At 37.4% G+C, this 12930-nt stretch overlaps 1 protein-coding gene across 4 annotated transcripts in view; it reads left to right on the plus strand.

Annotated features, from left to right (window-relative positions):
* Positions 1-12930, plus strand: part of LOC114152029 (KAT8 regulatory NSL complex subunit 1) — a 41832-nt gene that overhangs the window by 14335 nt on the left and 14567 nt on the right. The window lies entirely within an intron of this gene.

The raw sequence follows: 12930 nt of genomic DNA on the forward strand, positions 1-12930 counted from the left end.
TTTTTTTTTTAAAGTAGTTATAACTGATTAATTGATCTAAAATTACTAGCTATGAGAAGCTTGGCTTTTAAGTTATTTTTAACAGTTGTGTTGTCTTTCGGTATGTTTTTTATTGCTCTCCTAGTAAATCATTTCTCATTACAGCAACCAGGTGGTAATAAAAGCATAGCATTATTTGCCAATCACCATGAAACTGCAAAAGAGCTATCTAACTTTTGTCAAAGGCTTTCAAATTAAAACTTACATGCTCCTAGGGAACAGATCAGAGAAATACTTAAAGTTAAAGAATTCTACAGCAGTAACATGTTCTGCATTATCCCTCTTTTATGAAAAGTCTTTCAGTGCAAACTATAGTTTATTTTCTTGAAAAGAACTTATTTTTCAGTGTCATCACTTTTGTTTCAGTGATGACACATCACTGAAACAATCAGTGGTCAGTCTTAGAAAATGTCAGCTTACAACAGATGCCATTTTGAGGCACGGACTGATCAAATTAATTTACAGAACTATATAGACAAGTCAAAATGATCGCATAGGCAGATTCAGACTTAATTACATATGTTTCAATTTTAATTGCACATGTTTCAATTCAGTCTTGGTTATCTGTAAAATTTTAACTGTACACGTTTATAAATCTAAGGAGATCCTGGAATTGGCACCGTGCCATTAAATAAGCAGCTTGCCGTCCTACTGAGAGTTAATTTAAAAAAGTTAATTTTTATACTTCAGTTGGAAAAATGTTAATGCATCGATAGACAAGGCTATATGGGTCTTTTACCAATCGTTATTATTATTATTCATGTAGTCATGCGCATGTTCAGTGGCTTGAAAGCTGAAAAGCTTGGGAATCAGTTGTAGCATATCACTCTTTAAATATGTATATGCTGCTATTAAAGTTCAGCCCCAGTGAGACAAATACAGTTTTCAGAAAAGTCCAAAAAGAAGATAAATATTTCCCTCGCATACTTTCTAAACAAACATATGAGAAGGAATATTACTAGTATAGAGGTTGTAGGTTTTTGCTGCTGTCTATAAATGTGACCACTCGCACTGTTTTTATATTTATAGAAGTGGATCTTTTCCTTGCTGCATCTATTTGCTCAGGAATTAATTTCTCATCGCAGTGAGCATGTCATGGTTTGTTCCTGCTTTATTTAAGCATAATAACTTTCTAGTGTCCACCTTTTTATAACAGCTTTACTGTCAGACAGCGAAAGCTTCCTGAAGCATGGTCTCCATTAACATGTAGTGACTCAGTGTAAAGGCACATTTTCCACTGATTCTGTTCCAGGAACTAGACATTAGAGCAGTGAAGAGGTCTGCAGTTAGATGTAACATTTAGCTATGGTTGTCTGTAGCACAGTAGATCATGTGTGCTTGTGTAAGACGCTCTTTTGTTTGGGGAGGAAGTAAAATCAGTTATTAATCAGTGATTGGATGCTGATTGTTTTTTTTAACTGTATTGTAATCAGTACTGTTAAGTAAGAACTGTTAATCCCGCTGAAGTTAGTTTTTCCGACCTAAAGATAATCTAAAGCTGCTCATGACTAGTTAAAACTTGCTCTTTGAGACTATGGGAGTGTCACCGGTTGTTGTACCATACAATCTGCACTTTAATAAAAACAAAAACAAACGAAATGTACCGAGTTTCTTAACGGAACTGAGCTTTATTTATGATGTAAACATTTGACATTTTCATTTGATATGGAAGCTGTGAATATTTGAGTTTTATTGAGCGAAGTGAAAACTAAAGTTGATATCCCTTCCTGGAGCTAGTGATTCAACAGGTTGAAAACTGGTTCTCGGCGCTGTTCAGCCATGACTCTTAGTTAACATATTTGTCTTCTAGGAAGTGAGGCGTGGGCTTTTCTGAGACTATTATATCACATTTTTCCCATCTAACATTTGGTCTCTGTTAACAATTACCGGCTTAAAGGTGCTACACCACTAACTACTAACATTTTCATGTTTTCTTCGAGCTGCAGCCTCCTAATTCTTTTAATGTCATGTGGGTTGACAGGCGTGTGGTAATGTAACCTGCTTGCATGTTTGGCCGTGTTGCTTACAAGTAATCCTGCCATGCTTGCTCTATAGACGTGCTTTCCCGTATCTCAGGATTGGTGTTCACCCAACATCTGTTGCAAGCTTAAGTTGCAGGCATTTTTTTTCTTTGATTGGTGTCCGTTGTAAATGAGAGATCCGTAATGGGCCTGCACCAGTTGGTGGGTGCTGCTACTTTCAAAAATTTATGTTAATGGCATTCTTTGCTCGAACCGCAGAATAAGTTGTCCTCATTAGATTAAGCATGTTACAAGGAGCACGGCGCGTTCTGTGTTAAGAAACAAGTGGGCACAGTTTCTTGTTTCTGAGGCAACAAAAAATGCTCATCAGGAAATATCAGATCTTACATAATGGCTTATGGAACAATAGAAATATCAGAATTCCTGTAATCTGATCATTAAAAAACAGATTCCTCTCTTCAGTATTTAAAAACCTTCAGATGATCTGACAATCCGGCCAATGTGCTACTTGTATGATCTGCAGGGTAATTGGGACTACAGCGTGCCTTTCATGCTTATGGCTCAGCATTACTCTGCAGTCTGAGTCACTTAGCTGTGTTGTTTCTTCCCTTCATTGCTGCTGTCCATGTATGTATGCAGTCGAGCGCCTGTATAGGTTTCTGTTCCACTTGACACATCTGGATGTGTTTAGCTCGACCCAAGTTCCCCAACACAAACCCACAGGCGTTACATAACCCCTCTCTTTTATGTAATGACTGCTGCAGCTCTCTGGCTGAATTTGCCCTCTTGTTTTTCCTGCCCCACACCCTGTCCTGCTGGTTGGCCTCATCCGTAATCCCGGTTCCCGAACGGTTTCCTCCTCAAGATTACTTGAAGCAGCTGTCCTGTCAGTGTTTCAGTTGAGATAATTTTTCAGCTGTGTAAACAAGTCTAAAATTAGTGACTGTAGAATAAAGAGAATAAGCTGATTTGTATTAATTTAGTTCCTTTTAGTCATTTATTGGTAATAACTGAATTGTAAATATGCCTGCCATGATAACACATTCTGATGGACGATAAATTAGCCCAGAAATTATTGTGATAAACGATATTATTTTGAGACAATTTTCAAGTAATATATTGATAATGGCATAATAACGCAAGTTTGCTGTCTCAAAGACAGATGAACTTCAATTTTCTACAGAACACTCCACCCTGGGCCTGGAAGACATTTTCAATATACAAAATAAAACACAAGTAAAAACAAAAAAGATTAAAAAATACTTTGTGTACATCTTTTGATGTGAGTTTTTTTTTTTTTTTTTTTAAGTTTTGTGGCAGATATTCAACCGCTGATTTTGTAAAGCTTCCAACTGCTGGTGCTGAGTTTAGCTTCTGATTTTTAAGATCTATAAATAACAGCAAATTACATTTTTACCAAGTGAGAGGCCAGTCAGTTAAGACTTACCCATTGTTTCAAAACCAACACAAAATGATTACAGTTGACCTTTGAAACCAACTTAAGGATTTTGCACCAGTGTTTAGAACCATTAGTGGATTAAACTTTCCTAACTTTCTGTCTTTCTTATTGAGTTAGCAGATCTCTGCCATAACTTTTGAGATTTCCAAAAGGCTGGCAACATTTCCTCATCCAGTTTGTTCTGTTCTAGACTGAAGCGGAGTAAAAACTATGCAGCTTTGTCATACTACATTTTTATTGTCTTTTGAAGTCTGTATTGTAGCAGCCAACATGCCTCCAAGAAAATAGTTTCCTTTCTTGTAGCTTCTTGCATATTTTATGCTTCATCTGACATCATTTTTAAACAACCCACTGATATCTCAACACTGAAGATTATTGGTGCCACAGCAACCTGGAGGAGTTTAAGCATAGAGTATTCAACAATATGTTTTTTTTTTTTTGTCTTATCTTCCTGAGAAAACATCTCAGGCCTGAGAAAACATCTCAGGCCTTCAGCTTAGTTTTTCCAAAGTTGAGATAAAAATGTAACCTTCTTATTGCAAGCCTTGGCAAATGCATCAAACTCTTGTTAGATTGTCATGGAGCCAAAAGCAAAGCCTGCAAAAGTGACCTTCACAGTTGGTAGCACTTAAACCTTTAACAATGTGTTTGCGTCAAGCTGCAGCGAGACCCTCAAATTGCAGGTTTCTATCAGTTGTCTGACGTGTTTCTTTGTACTAACAAAAGTCACTTCATGTAAAGTTAGTTTTATTATGGTGTTTCGAAATAGTTGACCAACACTTGAAATCACTGCAACAGAGAAATGAGGCAAGAGGTCAAGGGAGAAGGTGCGTCTGCTGGTTGACAGAGCTTCAAAAAAAAAAAAAAAGACTTTAAAGCTCCACTAGAAGAATGGTGATTGTGTTCAGTGCTATTAGATGTGAGCAGAGCAGTAAACAATTTATTTTGAGGGTACCAAAAGCAGCTGTTGTGGTCAGCGTTCCTGCAGAGTGTATTTTCATTCAGGGAGAGTTATTCTGCCGGGATGTGGTTGTGTTGTAGAGATTTTTGATCTGTCAAGTAGGAAAAACAAAGCTTTTGCTCATTTGTAAGACTCTGATGAAAGAGATTATTCAAATAAAAAATTTTGGTCAAAAACCCTTTTGACACAAAAGTAGAGTTCAGTGGTCACAAGGAGAGCTGAGGAGCAGTAATATGAAAACATGTGACTGGTAAACACTTTTGTTCTCCTCAGGGAAGCATTGATAGGAGTGAAGTTTTACTCATAAGAGACAGCAAGGTTATAAGAGTGCCTGCTTGTTCCCCACCACCTAGCTGGACTGCAGGGACATGAAGTGGGTGAAGATGGAGGCTGGTACACAAAGTTACAGCTAATGGGAAGAACCCTTTGATTGACATTTAACAGATGAGGGCTGAACATGTCAAGTGTAATTTAGACAATCTACAAAAGGTAGAACTATAAATGTAATCTGCCTTTGAGCTTGAACTCAAATTTGAAAAATGTTTGTGACGAATGTTAGCTCCAATCTGTGAGGAGCAAAACCTTCATGGTTATCTCTGGATAGCTGCATATTTAATCCATCTATATGCAACTGAAAACACTATAGTAGATGAATTATACTAATGTATCTTATGTTTTCGAAGCACATTTCCAAAGTGCATGAATACTGGACACTGATCCAGATCTTCTTTTCTCATGGATAGATTTCTGTTGTTATACTGATCTGAGTAACCAATAAGAGTTTCAGTCTGATGTTTGAATTTACTCACAATGCAAGGCTGGCAACTTCCTTCACCCAGCTTAGACTTTGAAGTAGGGCTGCAGCTAATAATTAAGCTAGTAATCAGTTATTTTTCAATTATTCTGACAATTAGTTGGATAAGAAAATATTGGCACTTTCTGTAAATTTTTCATTTTACTGCTTAAGTTTATTTTATACTATTGTAATATTAGAAATGAATTAAGATACAAATTATTGTATTTCTTTTTATAAATAAGAAATAATAGGGATGTCAATCAGTTTTTTCTTTTTGTTTTTTCTTTTGCCCCTGAGTTAGTCATTTGATTTTGAGTATTGTCTGATAGAGTCCTAATCTGATATTTAAAAAAATATTTGGGGGGGGACTACATTAAATGTAATCTAGAGCGGGGTCACTGGCAGTTTTGCACATTTGTGTTTCCATTGCATTATGGAAATGAAATGGAGTGGGTCTCCTCTCTGCTTTACTGCAGTCAGACTGACTGTCTGCAAGTGCGCTCTGCAGTGTATCTGCAGTTAATAGGTGTTTTCTCATTTTGTCTCCAATAAACCAGAGACTGTTGATAGATTTGTCGCTAGTCACTTTTTTGATAAAAAGTTTCTGGAGGGTCTGAAAAGTTGCTAAACACAATGACGCCGACACTAAGTTGGTAACAATGCTCCCACTCTACGCTGATGTGCTCTGCTTTACGGCAGTCACTGCTGCAAAGTGCTGTGCATGTATTGTTTTGAGATGATCTGACTCTGTACCACCTCGTAACTGTAGATACTGTTGTTCTTGTTTTGTTTAGAGTAAATATAAATGTATATCTGATCCCTGACCAGGATGTGATGTCTGATTCTGATCCAGTGTGAAACTATGTGATCGGGCTGAATTTCAGGTCACATGATCGGATCAGGATTATCCGTAATTTTTAATGCCTAAAATGAAATAATTTTCCTTTAGTGTACACATTTTTTTTACCATTAACTGATTAATAATTGGATATCCAAATGTTCTAGGAGATTTTTTTTTCTTTTTTTTTTTTTTTATACCGCTTAATAAGTTGTGGTAGAACATATTTACAAAGGGGGTTTTTGTTATACCTTAAGATACAATAACCTTAAAGCCAATGTAGTTTTGGCTTATTACTACAAGTGTGTTACTCTTCCACCAATTGACTTTGTTTTTTGAATCTGTACACTCCAGTTAACAATTAATTGATGCCTAAATTATTTTTCAATTATTTCAATAATCAAGTCATCACTGTTAATCAGAATAAGTGTTTCAACTCTACATTAAAGTAGTTAAAATAGCAGTGAGAGACTGAAGGCTTTTCAAATCCAAATACATAATGTTGCAGACAAACTTAACTGATGACCCTCGTATAAATGTTCCATTTGAAAATTCAGCTTTGTATTTATAATGAAGCTTAAATAAATGCTAACTGTCTCATGATGCATGACAAGGCATGGGGCGGTATGTGATTCTGTATTGACACAAAGCAAATTTACTTTTTACACATTTAAAGCAATAATAATCCCATTTTCCTGATGCTGTAAAAAAAAACAACATAGCTTTAAATGTTGTGGTTACAATAGCGTTATAACAGCTATGTTTTATAGATAGTCCTAAGGAAAAATATGCAATAATATTCTGTGTAGTTTACTGGTAGAACTTTAGTGTTCATTTTGCAAAATACTACATGCTTTGGCCATTCTGCTTTTTATAAATCAACACTGGAGGTACAGAAAGCTGATATTACCGGTTTAATTAGTCAGACTGTTTGATAAGGCAGCCAATCTGCAGTCAGCTGCTTACCAGATGTACTCCTCTTAGCTTGCAAAGTGTTGTTTTAAAACAGTGTTGCCTTCAAAATAGTGTTGGGTGGCACTCTGTTAGTTACCACAAAATTACTGTTCGGTTTTTCTTCACCATAACTTTTTCCCAAAAAAAAGCCACATATATCTGTCTTCATCTGCCTTACTCTGTTTTAGTCAGAGAACTTCAATTCTTTCTCTAGTTCTAAAAACTCTTGCCTTTAAAAATCATTGTACACCATGATATCTGAATTTTGCCAATAACCTTACATGTCTAAGTACATATTTTGAAAGGAATACCAAAATACAAGGATCTGTTTCTAGCCTACTTTATCTGACATCAGAAAGTTATTTTTTTACACTTACTGACAAAGTTTCAATGAGAGAATACTTTGAAACTTCATTCTTTGGGTATATATTTTAAACCGCTCAGTTATTGTTTATAATTCAACAATGAATGAAGCTACTTGTAATACTTCACACATGCAACAACATGTAATGTTTGCAACATGTTGTTTTAGATCATGTTGCTCTGAATCTTGGCTTGTAAAGACTTGTCAGTTGATCCAACACTTTTCCCTTGCATAGCAACATACCATCATTTGTGTTTTTTTTCTCTGATGTCGAACTGCAAAAACCTTAAATAGAGGTACATCTACAAAACACTTCATATTGTACAAAAAAAGGTAAATATTGTTTTCCTACTAATTTCAGAAAGTTTAGCTCATATTATATAGATTTATTACACACAAAGTGGAATATTTCAAAATTCTTTTTCTTTTAATTTTGATTGTCTTACAGATCATGGAAACCCAGAATTCAAAGTCTCAGAAAAATAGAATATTGTAAAAAAAGGAGTAAATATTGGTGCCACACTCAAATATTCAGGGATTCATGAGCATCTAAATGGTCTTTGTCTGGGTTAGTAGACCACACAATCACGGGAAAAACTGTTGACTTGACAGATATCCAGAAAACTGTCATTGACACCTTCCACAAGCCATCCTAAAGAATCTGGTTGTTCATGGCGCTGAATCCAAGCATATTCATTGGAAGTTGTTTGGAAGGAAAAACTGTGGTAAGAAAATGTGCAACGACGATAACCGCATCCTTGAGAGGATTGTCTGGCTCTTTCCATTCAGGTCTTAGCATTCAGGCCTTGGCTTTTTCCATTCAGACTAAGACCTGAATGGAAAGAGCCACTACTCACAGATGAAGCCTTCACCTGGGACACAAATGTTGCCTCGTATCAAGTCACTCCTAAATCAGAGACTGCACTGTTGCTTTGTGGTTCAAGGTCATATTTTATTTGGAAATCAAGGTCCATGAATCTGGAAGAAAACTGTAGAGGTACAGAATCCTATGTTTTCATGGTCAGTGATTGGTTTCATTTTATGTGCAGGAAATCTGAGTTTTGCTTTCTGAAATAAGTGACAAAACATTTTTGATATTCAGATCTTTTGAGATGCCTCTGTGTATTTATGCCTCTGTGTATATTTGTTCTATGTTGTGGTTATACAGTAAAAATCGATCAGGGAAACAGTTTCAGGGCTAATGCATGAAGAAGTGATTCATTCATGGGAAAACTGAACCTTTACATTTGGAAATTTCTCCTGGATTGATGATTTGTGAATTATCAGTGATGTTTCTGTGTTCAGCTGTCACTCAGAAAACCTGCTGGGTTTTGGCTCAGACTTGGGCCACGTTTTTCAGGATCAGTGTAGCGTACTGGTTCCCAGTGACGAACCACATGTGCGCTGCATCCAGAGAAGCGCCACGCTGCAGAATGTGCTGACAGCCAGGAAACGGCAGCTGTAGAGACTGCCGTTGGTGCTTTGTGTGCTGGAGCTGTGGGAGGAGAGCACATCCCGTTTAGAGTGGTGGTGGGGGTGTTGAACAATCCCTCCTCTTCCTCATTCTTCTCCGCGCCTCTGATGATTGAGGTGATTGGATGTGTGATGTCCTACAAGTTTTCATATTTGACTACATTCAAATCCAAACTCTGTGCTCTTTCATCCGTTTCACTCAGAGGCGACTAGTCACTCAGGTCTACTGTTGTACTAAGACTCGACGCCTTTTCAGCAGTAGCGTTGTATTTTTGTCTTTTTGGAAAATAAATTATTCAACAGCAGTTGAATTTCCAGGTGGAGTTGATAGAGCTGTAAACAGTTGTGTATCTTGTGCTCTGATTTGTGAGTTAAAATGTAAAAGCAAAAATCAAAACTTAGTAAAAAATGAAAATTCAGACCTAAAGATATTTGTCTGACATTCATATTTCACTTCTAGACCATTTGCCAATACAGTGTGTGTGTGTGTGTGTGTGTGTGTAAAAGAACAAAGGCAATACAAATGACTCATAAGTTTGCCAAAAGATATGAAGCCTGAACAGAAGCAATAAAACTGTCCATCCATATATGGTTATCTACTGAAATAGGTTTAGAGTCCCACCAATCTAAATGGTATTTTTTTACAGGTAATTTCCCCTAAAACATAGAAAGTATATCTTACAAACAAAGACGATTCCTTTAAGCATTAATTTAATTCAGTGATTTTTCCAGTTTTGAGGGGGTTTTTTGACAAACATTATGTACAGGACAGTCAAAATGATTAAATGATTGTCTGGCACGTTTGAGTTTCTTTGTTTAAACACAGACTCCTGCTTAAATTAGTGAGAAAATAGGACCTTTTATTCTAAACATTCTGTAGATTCTCATTAATTGCACCTTGACAGTAACAGGTTGGCCTTAATCCTCCTGGGCCTAAATTTAATAAGCTGTCCCTTAAGATTTTGGTCCATATTTGACATGATAGCTTATCACAGTTGCTGAAGGTTTGTCAGCTGCACAATGATGTGAATCTCATGTTCCATTACGTCTCTAAGGTGCTCTATCTGTATGAGATCTGGTGACTGGAAGCCATTGTAGAACACTGAACTCATTGTAGCGTTCAAGAAACCAGTCCATGCAACTAAACGTTGCTAAAAAGGATGTTGCAGTTGAACTGTAGACTCATCGTACTAGGCAATGTTTCTACCAATCTGTTGTCAGATTATGGTAAACCTGTGTGAACCTTAGCCCTAGCATTCCTGTTCTTTTGTTGTAGCTAGTCTTCTTCAAAGTTTGCCTGCAGTCTTATAAGTTGCTGTTTCCACATGCATTTGTAATGAGTAGATGTTTGAACTACTGTTGCCCATCTGCCAGATGAAAGGAATGAGAAAACAAGAAACATTTTCAAAGAAAAAATGCTAAGTGAGTACAGTCCTTTACCTCTTTGTCACCTCAACTCATGCTGAGTCCGTTACCATTTGGCTAGATGTTTGTTCTTTCAATAGTTGTCTGTTTAACTTCTTAGCAGCTGGTCAGATTTAATGGACAAGTGAGATGTAGTTGAGGGTCTGCTTACATGTAAGTTTGTGGTCAGTCTGCTAATGAGCTTCCACAAGTGATTCTTTTTTTTTTTTATGTTGGGTCTTAGTCTAGGCTTGGTTTTTTGTGGGTTCGACTAAAACTGCTAAATGCATTAAGTTTCTACCATACAATTTGATGGGTTTCTATTTGTGTTCACAAGTAAATGTACCTTATATAGTGAGTCTATGTGTTCATAGTTCTTGTATATTTGTATTGGCTATATAAACTTGTTATACAAAATGTAGAAAGACCACTCCCAGGTTTCCCCCAGAAAACTTGCTAAGCCTGGTGGTCGGGGGCTCGGGCAGTGATTCATCCAACGGTCCGTTGTGTTTTTGAGTTAAAAATGTTTAAAGTTGACAGAAAATATCATTTGATAACTATGTGTTGTTGAAAGATTGGAGATCAATATCTGAACACCAAGTATAAAGTCTTAAAATGTGAACAGTTTTTAAAAGCGTATATAAGCAATGCTTAGCCTGGCGAGGGCACTAGTAAAGCCTGTTGGCCCACCAGGCTTATAATACACTGGGATAAACACAGTGTATTAATAACTATTGCCCAATGACCAAGTAGGTTTGCAATCATAACTTATTAACTAAACCCTGACCTTGTAGTAAAAAAATGTTTATCATTCCAAGCGAATTTACTACCTCAGTTTATATTCAAATTGTTCATCTCTATATTCCTCATTATAAAATTACATTTTGCTGTCAATGTTAGACATTTGCCACTTTAGATTAAGAATGAGCAATGTCCTTTGACTATTTTGTCATTTTTCATCCTCACCCGTAACAATACTAAGTACTGAGTGTTTTCCCAAATCACTCCAGTACTTCTCAGGTCAGATACAGAAATCTCAATTAGCCATTTAGCTTTAAATGGCATTTCTTGCCTTGGATGGAGATAGTTTCATGTGGTGACACTGGCTTTCACCAAATACAAACATGCTAACCTATTTTAAGGTTATCTGATGAAAACTTTGATTATGGTGAATAAATCAAACTAAATTTCAAGTATTTTAACGTGCAACAATATCATAAATAACCCTGCTTTAATCAGCGATTGCCAGGGATTTTGGTCCAACTTGTGAAATAAATCATGTCTTTGACCCGCCAACTGTTGATGACAACCCTGGTTTCTTTATAGGCAGGTCAATGCTGCTTTCTGTTCTCTCTTCAGAAGTTTAAGCTCACATTATTCTGTTTCAGTATGAATTTCTGTGATCATTTTCCAGTCCTCCCCCCCTCAGGGACTTTGCACCTGGCTCATTCTCTCACTGTTGCCTCAGATGTCCACCCAGCTCTCACTGAATCACACCATAAAGCCAGCAGCTCTAAGAACCTGAACACACTTCAGCCTGTCAGTTTTGCTTTGGAAAAAGGCTCCATGACGACTTATGTATGTTAATAAACCACCTTTAACAAACCACCTTTAACAGTGCACCTATCTGATGCGGTGTGTGGTTGCCTAGGATTGTCGCAGTGTCTGTCACTAGTTTGTGAAAGGAGAGCATGACTGTTTACCTCAGCAGAACAGGATTAAGTCTGTAGAAGAGCAAAAGGAAGTGGTGCTAGCAGGAAATACTGCAGCTGAATTGTTAGCTGTCCTTGATGTTGTGTTGCAGTGAACGAGCCATAGATGGGCAAATGTTGCATTTGGAAAAGAAGGGAGGAATTAAGTGGTTCTTGATTAAACTGATTGGTGGCTGGCGTCTGCTTTTAGGGGACAGGAACTGTCTCTGATCAGCTTCTCAATAAGGCAGGATCCCTGCTTGGATTATTGGTTATCCCAGTGTGTGCTCCTCTGTTTCCTGACCCAGCCCCACCCCCTCCAGCACTCTGTGGCCTGTAGATTGCTTTTAAAGTCCGTCTGTTCCTCTGCAGACTGCCAGAGCTTCCCAGCCCCCGTTGTCCCCATTTTCCACCCCTCTTCCCTTGCTTCTCGTGCTCTGGGCGGTGTGTGCTCTCTGTAGATTCTAACCGGGTCCTTGTGAAGACTTAAACAGAGATGAGGTTTGAAGAAAGAGAATGCACAGGGGTCCGAGGTCTATCTTTGTTTGCCATTTGAGTCATTATTTTCATTGTTCAGCTAGTGTCACTGTGGCCTACATCTTGGAAGAACAGCTCCCCTTGTGGTAGCTGCCTTTTGGTGCAGGAGCAGACATTTTCCTCTCATGTCTGCCTTTGAAATGCCCATTCTGTGTGTCATACTGGTAAAATGGAGTACCCAGCTATGAGCTTTGCACACTGTTTACAATGGGAGATAACAGTGGTACAGAAGCACCTTTTTGTTTTGTTTTTCTTCATCTATAAAGCAGTTGTAATGTTTTTGTTTTTGGCTTCAGTACTCCTCTAGGCTTCCTGCAGCTGTCATTAGTGGGTGTTATCTGTAATGCTGATTCACTGACCTCTGCAGTCTGACGGGGGAAATGCTGCTTTAATGATCAGTGTGCATTACTAGTACTTTAAAAACAATGACCC

The sequence above is a fragment of the Xiphophorus couchianus genome, chromosome 10, assembly GCF_001444195.1.
Source record: "Xiphophorus couchianus chromosome 10, X_couchianus-1.0, whole genome shotgun sequence".
Taxonomy (NCBI): Eukaryota; Metazoa; Chordata; class Actinopteri; order Cyprinodontiformes; family Poeciliidae; genus Xiphophorus; species Xiphophorus couchianus.